Consider the following 9,845-nt stretch of genomic DNA (forward strand, 5'->3'; position numbering starts at 1 on the left):
ACATGGTGAAACCCCGTCTCTACTAAAAATACAAAAATCAGCCAGACATGGTGGGATGCACCTGTAATCCCAGCTACTTGGGGGGCTGAGGCAGGAGAATTGCTTGAGCCCAGGAGGCAGAGGTTGCAGTGAGCCGAGATTGTGGCAGTGCACTCCAGCCTGGGTGACATAGTGAGACTCTGTCTCAAAAAAAAAAAAAAAAAAAGACTCCCTCCAGTATCCACGCTTGGGATGATTAAATGAGACAATGCAGAGTCTTTAAGACATCAGCCGCCACCAGCACCTCGAGGCTGCTGAATACCACCTGTCCCATCACTGACACGATGCTTCCACTCTGCTTATTTTCTTAAATAGATGTCTTTTTACTGGCTACTTGATAGCACTGCCATATGTGGTGGATCAACGTCACTTGCCATAAATAGATTACACATTAAAAGTCGCCCTTCACAATAGTGCTAAATCTCAGCCATCTGTGTCCCACCCAAAATCAGCTCACACAGCCCCAGATTTGGGGACACTGTGAGATGAAGACATAAGTAACAAGCTTCGTATGCAATGATGGTAGAAAGGCAGGCAGAGGGGACACAATTTGCTCATTCAATTCTGCAAGCTTGGTGTTAGGGTTCACTTATGGCTGCCTTTTTTCTTTCTTTCTTTCTTTCTTTCTTTCTTTCTTTCTTTCTTTCTTTCTTTCTCTCTTTCCTCTCTCTCTCTCTCTCTTTCTTTCTCTCTCTCTCTCTTTCTTCCTTCCTTTCTTTTTTTTTTTTTTTTTTGACAGAGTCTTGCTTTGTCACCCAGGCTAGAGTACAGTGGTGTGATCTCGGCTGACTCCAACCTCTGCCTCCCAGGTTCAAGCGATTCTCCTGCCTCAGCCTCTGGAGTAGCTGGAACTACAGACGTGCGCCACCACGCCCACTTAATTTTTTGTATTTTTAGTAGAGATGGGGTTTCACTATGTTGTCCAGGCTGGTCTCAAACTCCTAAGCTCAGGCGATCTGCTTGTCTCAGCCTCCCAAAGTGCTAGGATTACAGGCGTGAGCCACCACGCCTGGCCTGCCTTTCTTATTAAGTGATTTTTAAAATTCCAGTTAAAATCAGCAAAGTCCAGAGAGAGGTGTTCTACACCTTCATGTTAACAAAATTGTTTTAAAATGAGAAAAGCAGGTGCTGGGGAGGATGTGATGAAGCCGACGCTCACGCAGGCATCAGCAGGTTCATGCGTGTGAAGCACGCATGTGCTCAGGAAGGGTTGGTTAGCATGATTATCATATCCTGTCGGTGGTAACCATAAACTGGAACAGGACAGAGGGAAAACAATACAGAGATAACAACTACTGAGCCAGGGCCACGAAAATGTACGCAGCCCCAAAGCTAATGATTCTAGGCCTAAACACTGATCCCAAGGAAATAGTCTCCCCGCCCCATGTAACGAGACCCCTGCTGAGACAGACCTGCTGATTGTCGTCGTCCACGTCCTGTTATTTCAATGCTCGTCACTAACCCTGCCCCAGCCCACCGAAACTTCCGCATTTCCCCACCTGCCAAGCTCTCGTGTTGGGGGGCTTTTGTGCTTTCTTGAAGCAACTTCCCCAACCCCGGCATCCAGGTTTTCCTTCCGGCACCCCTCCACCCCTGCTCAGACCGCCCCCCTCAGGAAGGTCAGAGCTGGCCTTGGTGTCCACAGAGGCACCTGCCCAACGCCCCTACACTCCTTTGCCTTTGTGTTTTTCTCCAGAGCACTTATGCCTACCCAACATGGTCCATCTCATGGTTACTTACTGTTTATTTGGTTTATTGTTCATCTCCCTGAACTACAGAATGTCAGCTCCTGAGGATGGTGACTTGTTCACTGCTGCATCCTCAGCACCCAAAGGAGAATCTGGCAGTCAGGAAATGCCCGGTGGATGTTTGTTGAATGAATAAATGATGCTGATTATGGAGACCGTCCAAACGTCTGAGCCAGTTAGCGTGCAGACACTCAACCCACCATGTGGAAACATGGGGACCCACTGAGAGGGAAATCCAGAGGTGGACACACACCTGCGGTGATTAAATCCACGTGAATGTGTTCACAGCCTTTGCAAGGAGCACAGACACAGGGCGTGAGAGGACAGAGGACACATTCTCCCTCCCTGTCGCTGAGATCTGAGCAGCCCAGGGTGAAACTATCCACTCAGCAAGACCCTACAAGAAAATCAAACAGCCCATGCACTGCTTTGATCTGCATCCTTGCTGGCAGGAGGGTTGGCACTGGCCAGGCCTGGCTCTGGTCAGCCACCCCATTGGCAGGACCCTGCCAGTGGCCTGCCATGTGTCTCTCTGTCCTGGGTCTCTCAGTGGTGTGGCAGTCCTCAGCTGGATGGCATCCAAAGTCCTTTCCATTTCCAACCAGGTTGAACAGCGTACGTGGCTTCCTTTGAGTTGAGTCGCCCGGCCAGGGTAAGACAGTGGTGAGGGCCCAGCCAGGTCCTACCTGTGAATTGGAAGCAGGTGGGAGGGTGAAATTCCTGGCCCAGCCCTGGGGTGAGTCTCCTTATGGATGCACCAAATGGAACAAGCCATGAGAATAGCAATGCAATGGTGAGGGTCATTCGGGGGGAAGTGCCGTAAACACCTGCTTGGGATCTAAAGCAGACTGTGGGTCTCGGGTGAACAGAAGGCGTGCCTCTCACTCTGCCTAGAGCATGTCCAAGCTTCAGGATCTTCACAGTGACACTAGGGACGGGGACCTCTGGAATAGTATTATGAGACCTGAAAAAAATAACACGTGGGTGTCAGACCCACGCCAGGGCTCAGTGGATCATTAGATAATCATTATCATCATTTTTGTCATTGTTATCTCCATCCTGGCAACTCTAACTGGATGCTCTTATTATTAATATTATTTTGTATTGAGTATTAATTATTATTAACTGACTGATATTAATTATGTTAACATTATTGTGCATTGCTAATATTCATATGTATTATTAATATTATTTTGCATGGACAAATGATAATTGTATATTAATAATATTTTGCATTGACAAATGGTGATTGTATGTTAATATTATTTTGCATTGACAAGTAGTAATTGTATATTAACATTATTTTGCACTGACAAATGGTAATTGTATATTTACGTGATGCTTTGATACCTGTGAGCAAGGAGATGGATATGTTAATAGCTTGATTGAATCATTCCCTATTGTATGTGTTTATCAAAACGTTACACTGCACCCCACTGGACCCTTGAATCTCATCATCTGATGGTGGGCTTCGTTCGGGCAACAGAGAAGAGCAGGGTGGCTGCTTCTGGAAGGCTTTCTTCTGATGATTGTAGGGGGATTTCTCCTAGCAACCCTCTTTCTCATTCTTAGAATATGTCTGAGTTCTGAAAGCAATGTGGCAAGGCTGAGGAGAATCCTTTGCAGGCCCAACTGTCCTGACATCAAGGTCCTGGCACCTCCTTAGAGTTGACTTAAGTACACACAAAGATCTGTGCACAGATGTATGTAGAGTCTGTATTCTTCATCACCCCAGACTAGAAACAACCCAAATGTCTTTCAACTGAAGAACTATGAACAAACTGTGGTACATCCATTCAATGGAATACTACTGAGTCATGAAAAAGAACAAGCCAAATGGATGGTCCAAAATGCATCTTGCTAAGAAGCCAACTCAAAGTCTGCACACTATATGATTCTATTTATGTGATGTTCTGGAAAAGGCAAGACTGTAGGGGCAGGAAATGGGTTCTGTGTTTCCCAGGAGCTGGAGGAGGGGGAGCAGCGTGAGAAGTTTTTTGTGGTGATGAGGCTGTCCTGGATCTCAATTGTGGCAATGGGATCAAACACAGCTGTGTTTGTCAAACTCACGTAACGGTACATTTTAAAAGGGTGAATTTTATTGTATATAAATCTTACCCTAATAAAAATGTTTAAAATAATAACATCATATGAATTTGTTGACAAAAAAAAGGTCCATGTAAAAACATTTGTCTCTATCTTAGGAGTTTTGGTTGCAAGTAACAGAAGCCCTAACCCTTGTGCAAAACTGGGAACATGCTGGCTCATGTAACAAGAGAACCCGGCTGTAGATCTTAGGCACCACACGACTGAGAAGGTGACAATGATGGCATGAGAACACCATCTCTGTGCATCTGCTGTCTCTATGCTGGCTTCACTTTCAGGCCAACATGAGGGACTTTTGTGATTCTGATGGGAAGAGAGAGTCTATGTTCAGACCACTCTGGCCGAAATCCCAGGGAGAACTCTCATTGGTCCAGTTTGGGTCGTCCCTGGGCCAATCAGAGGGAAGAATATTTTTTCTTGTTAGAAAGGGATGAGCTCACAAGTCATGGGAAGACTCACAGGAAGCTTAAATGCATATTGCTAGATAGAAGAACCAATCCGAAAAGGCTACTTTCTCTATGATTCCAACTACGTGACTTTCTGGGAAAGGCAAAACTATGGAGATGGTAAAAAGGTCAGTGGTTGCCAGGGGTTAGCAGGGAAGGAGGGATGGGCAGGAGGAGCACAGGATGTTTAGGGCAGTGAAACTTTTCTGTAGGATACTGGTGCGGTGGGCACATGTCCCCATAACATTTGTCAAATTTCATGGAACGTACTCCACCAAGTGTGAGCCCTCATGTAAACTAGGAGCCTTAGTCTCATAACAAAGTAATCCCAGGTGCTCCTCAGTTGTGACAAAGGAGCCTATCAGCGTGGCCAGAAGGACGCCTGGTACCTGACACCCGGCACCAAAGTGAGATGTTAGTAATAGGGGACACCGCGGGTAGGGGACGGTTGTGGAAACTCTCTGCACTTTCTTCTCAATTTTTCTGTAAACCTAAAACTGCCAGAAAAAAATTAAATTAACTTTAAAAACGAGATGAAGAAGTAGGAGAGATGTTGGACAGGCAAGGGACAAAGGTTCAACACAAGTGCGCATGTGTGTGTGGGTGCGCGTGGGTGCGTGTGGGTGTGCATGGGTGCGCCTGGGTGCATGTGGGTGCGCGTGGGAAGGCAGTACTGAGCACATGTGTGCTTCACACCTGTGAACCTGCTGATACGTGTGTGAGTGCCAGCTTCGCCACATCCTCCCCAGAACCCACTTTTCTCTTTTTTTTTTTTTTTTTTTGAGACGGAGTCTTGCTCTGTCGCCCACACTGGAGTGCAGTGGCGCCATCTCGGCTCACTGCAAACTCCGCCTCCCGGGTTCACGCCATTCTCCTGCCTCAGCCTCTCCGAGTAGCTGGGACTACAGGCGCCCGCCACCACGCCCGGCTAATTTTTTTGTATTTTTAGTAGAGACGGGGTTTCACCGTGGTCTCGATCTCCTGAACTCGTGATCCACCCTCCTCGGCCTCCCAAAGCGCTGGGATTACAAGCGTGAGCCACTGCGCCCGGCCCCCACTTTTCTCTTTTTAAAATCCATTTTGTTAATGTCAAGGTGTATAACAACTCCTTGCCTTTGATGAATTTTTTTTTTTTTTTTTTTTTGAGACAGTGACTCACTCCATCGCCCCGGCTGGAGTGCAGTGGTGCGATCTCGGCTCACTGCAACCTCCGCCTCCTGGGTTCAAGCGGTTCTCCTGCCTCAGCCTCCCAAGTAGCTGGGACTACAGGCATGCGCTACCATGCCCAACTAATTTTTGTATTTTTAGTAGAGACGGGATTTCGCCAAGTTGGCCAGGCTGGTCTTGAACTCTTGACCTCAGGTGATCCACCCGCCTCAGCCTCCCAAAGTGCTGGGATTATAGGCATGAGCCACCGCACCTTGCCGCCTTTGCTAATTTTAACTGGAATTTTAAAAAATTATCTAATAAGAAAGGCAGCCGTCAGTAAACCCTGACACCAAGTTTGCAGGATTGAATGAGTGCATAACTACAGTTGTGTAAATGCACACACAGCCATGCACACGTGTGTCGGAAGAAGAATGGAAGGGTACATGCTAATCCTTTGTGAGGGTTATTAGTGGCTGAGAGGTTGTAGGTGATATTTTTCCCCTTTGGGCTTGCTTATCTCTTCTTTCTAAGGTGTGCATACTGAACATATATTGCTTGTGTAACTCAAATAAATAAATAGATAGATAGATAGTAAGCCGTATGCAAGGGAAGGGGTGAGGTCGACTGTTTCCTTTTGTTCTGGATGTCTGGAATCAGCCCCAACCCAGGGTCACCGCTAATGATTGAGGGGAGATTGGGGACACGTCGAGGTAAAAGACGATGTGTTATTTTTGTAATAAGTGTAAACAAAATGTTTTTAACATGCCTTTTTTCTTACCCCTGCTAAGGTAAAATGAGTGCCTCAGTTTGGGGTCAGCAGAGGGGAGAAGAAGCCAGAGATGCTGAGAAGGAACTTTCTTTTCCCTTTTCAGAGAAAAGGATTTCTGCTTTCAAATCTGCTGTTTCCTGAGGCTGGGTGCTGAGTTCAGCTGCCCCTGGAGGAGCAGCAGCCCTGGGCCACTGGCAGGGCCACATCCTCTTCAGTCTGGACAAACTCCCTGCAGCCAGGGGAAGCGGCCCATGCCGGCTGTCGTGGTATGCAACATCAGACCCGCATGCTGGAATTTGACCCTTTTCCTGCCTGACACCCAGCAAAATAAACCCCAGGGAAGGGATCAATGCCTGCATCCGGAATCCAGAAGAAAGAGGAGTGACAGATAAGCCCCGGGTCACAGGCCAGTGAGGTCAGGACCTCCCAGGGACAGACGCACAGCTCAAGGTTTGGGTGTGAGATTTCGGAGCACCAGGTAATAAAAATAAAACGGTTAAGGTGCCTAGCAGCTCTGTCCCTCACAGTGCTACCTGGGGCAAGGATGGAAATTCACCTCAGTTTGCTGTGGTTGCTATCGGCTGAATCATGTTCTCCCAAAATTCATATGTTGGAGTGTACCTCGGGATGTGGTACCTCAGGATACCTCAGTACCTCGGGATGTGGCGTTGTTTGGAGAAAGGGTCACTAGAGAGGTAACTAAGTTAAAATGAGGCCATGAGGGTGGGCCCGAATCCAATTTAATTGGCATCCTTCTAAAAAGGGGAAATTTGGACACAGAGAGAGACACAAACAGGGAGGGTGCCCTGGGAACAGGAAGGCGGTCACCTCCAAGCCAAGGAGGCCCTGGAGCAGATCTTCGTCTCAGAGCTCCAGTGGGAACCACCCCTGCCCAACCTTCATTTTGAACTTCTGGCCTCCAGAGCTGTGAGACGATACACTTCTGTGGTTTAAGCCATGTAGCCTGTGGCACTTGGTTATAGCAGCCCCAGGAAACCCAACACAGTGGTCAAAACAGAGAGGACAGCTGGCTTGCTAACGTCACACAGCACGCTGTCGAAAGCGGGGTCTTCAACTCACCACTCAGGGACCCAGTAATCAGGGGTGAGGGGGAATGCCCTTCCAATACGGCTGCAGCCAGACTGTCTGGGCCCGATCCCCAGCTTTGTATGTATTACTTAACCGCTCTGTGCCTCAGTTTACCAAGCCATAAAATGGGCATAATGACAGCACCTGCCTGGTGATGCTCTTGGAGGGATGAAAGGAGGCGACGGTGTGGGCATCTAGACGGCACCAGGCATTGCCCTGAGAACTGGCCATGCGGGGAATGCTCCACCCTCACGCCAGCCAGGTGTTGCCACCCCTCTCTTGCTGATGGAGACCTGGAGGGTCAGAAGGCCTTGCCCAAGGTCTCACAGCCAGGAGCCTGCCTCCACTGGTCCCTGTGTGGTCAGTGCTGCCCTGGGGGCTGCTGCTGTGCACTGGAGGGGCAGCTGCATGGAGGAGCCAGAGGAGATGGTGCCGAGGACAGAGCTTGCAGCCCTGCGCCTGGTTCCCAGAGTAATGGGTCTTGGAGCTGCTCTGCACAGACCCTGACCTTGAGGAGAGACAGAGGCGCCACTCCCTCCTCCACTCGCTCAGGTGAGCATTCGAAGCGTCATAGGTAACCAGGAGCACTAGTTGGCATCCTTCTAAAAAGGGGAAATTTGGACACAGAGAGAGACACAAACAGGGAGGGTGCCCTGGGATTTCAGAGGTGAGTCCAGTGTGGACTCTGGCCCTGGGAAGGTCACAGTTTGATGGAAGATGCCAGACTCACACATTCACTCACTCACTCATTCCCTCACGTATTCATTCCGCAAAGCTTCACTCATTACCTACCTGGGGCCACGACTCAGTCTCAGAGCCAAGGAGAGCGTGGTTGGGAGGAGCCTCAGACGCTTTCCAGCATCCCTGCCCCCAGGTGTCTACACACCTGCATACTCCCCAACTTGGAGGGTGGCAGGGCTGCGAAGAGGGTGGATGTGCTCCCGTGATGAGGTTACTTTATGTGGCAAAGGTGCCGGACTTCTGCAGGTGTAATTAAGGTCCTAACCAGCTGACCTTGAGTTAATCAAAATGGAGATGATCCTGGGTGGGCCCAAGCTAATCAGGTGAGCCCTTCCAAAATAGCCTTGAAGTCAGAGACTCTCCTGCGGGATTTGGAGATCCAGCCCCATAAGGAACAGGGGCAAGGAAATGCAATCTTCCACAACTGCGAGAGCTTGGAAGAGGGTCCCAAACCTCAGAGGAGACCCCAGCTCCAGTTGGCACCTTGACTGCAGCCCCATGAGACAGAAGACCCAGCTATGCCATGTCCTGACTCCTGACCTGCCTAAACTTTAAGACAATAGATAAATGCCATTTTAAGCTTTTCAATTGGTGACCATTTGTTATGCAGCAATAGAAAACCCACACGGAGGGTACATTTCCTGAGCCAGGCACAGATTCTGTGGTTGAGAAGCTGGGGAGCGGAGCGGGAGAGAGATGCTTCATTTGTTCATTCACACCAATCTCACCGTTCAGCTGGCACACAGGCTGAGCTTCCCCTGTGTGCTGGGCACAGGACCTGCCCTGCGGGAGCTCAGCGTGTGGGTGGCCAGAGTCCTAAGGACTGACACGGGGGCCGCTGGAGCTGGCACGAGGTGGCATGGCGAGAGGGGTTTCCAGAAACACCAGGTGCACCCTGCTTTAGCTGCAGACCCTCAGCTAGGTCTGGGACAGTCACTCTGAACTGGCTACCAGGGTGCTGGGCACGGGAAAGCTGTGGCCTGGCCAGCCATCCCTGGTCCACTCGAGTGTGTGTGCCGGCCATCCACTCTGCCACCCAGGCTCCTTCCCAGGCTTTCGGCACACCCCTCAAACCATCCTAAGTTCCAGCCCCCCACCGTGGGTTGGATCTGCCTGCCTGTTCCCTCAGGCGGCCCCCCACGTGACTGGTCAGGTGAGTGCCCAGGGCCTTGCTATGCTGTCCCGAGACCATCTAAGGGGCCGCCCGCCCACGCCACTTGGACAGCATGTGGCCTGGAGGTATTGCCCTGGGCTCCCCCGCGTTTAAACATGACCCTTGACCCTGCCCGCTGCACGGAACATACGGAGCCCTTCAGGGAACGGGGCCACAGCCCAGGCCCTGCCGTCTCCTATGGCCCCACTACCTGCCCAGATGCCTCGTGCTGCATGGGGTTCCCAGAGCTGAGGCAGCCAAGGGTCAGCCCCAGCACTGCCAGCGTCGGGGGCTGCTTGGAGCCTGACATCTTCCTCCCCTCCATGCTGGGCCCTTCACACTTGGCCGGGAGCTTCCCGCAGCGATGCCATGCTGATCCTGCCCACCACCTCAAATCAGGCCCACTCACTAGACCCACTTCACAGGAAAGGAAACCAAGGCTCAGCTTGAAGTATGCCACTTGCCCTAGGGCGCTTGGAGAGACAGAAGGAGAGGCCAACGACTGAACCAACGGTGACCCCAGGCCTTTGCTTACCCAAGCACCTGCTGATGGGCATTTGGGTGGTTTCCAGCTTGGGGCTGTTACAAATAAAGCCGCTGGGAAC

The sequence above is a fragment of the Symphalangus syndactylus genome, chromosome 1, assembly GCF_028878055.3.
Source record: "Symphalangus syndactylus isolate Jambi chromosome 1, NHGRI_mSymSyn1-v2.1_pri, whole genome shotgun sequence".
Classification (NCBI taxonomy): Eukaryota; Metazoa; Chordata; class Mammalia; order Primates; family Hylobatidae; genus Symphalangus; species Symphalangus syndactylus.